This window comes from Triticum aestivum, chromosome 3B (genome assembly GCF_018294505.1).
Source record: "Triticum aestivum cultivar Chinese Spring chromosome 3B, IWGSC CS RefSeq v2.1, whole genome shotgun sequence".
NCBI lineage: Eukaryota > Viridiplantae > Streptophyta > Magnoliopsida > Poales > Poaceae > Triticum > Triticum aestivum.
In genome coordinates this window covers 50114385-50114618 of record NC_057801.1, presented here as the reverse complement: position 1 = coordinate 50114618, position 234 = coordinate 50114385, and positions in this window count along the sequence as shown.

The following is a 234-nucleotide window of genomic DNA, read 5'->3' as shown; positions in this document are numbered from 1 at the left end:
TAATGTGACCGCAACTGGGGGTCGGGGGGAGGGTTGTCGGCGCCGATAAGTCTTTCATTTTAGTTTTTTTTTGTAGTAGTTGAAACCGCCCATCCTTGAGTGCAACTACAACTGATTACACCCAAGCACAACTGCAACACATATAATGGGACCGCAACCGGGGGTCAAGGGGTGGGTTGTCAGTGCCAGCGAAGTTTTTCTTTTTTAAATAATATTTTTCTGGTAGTTGAAGTT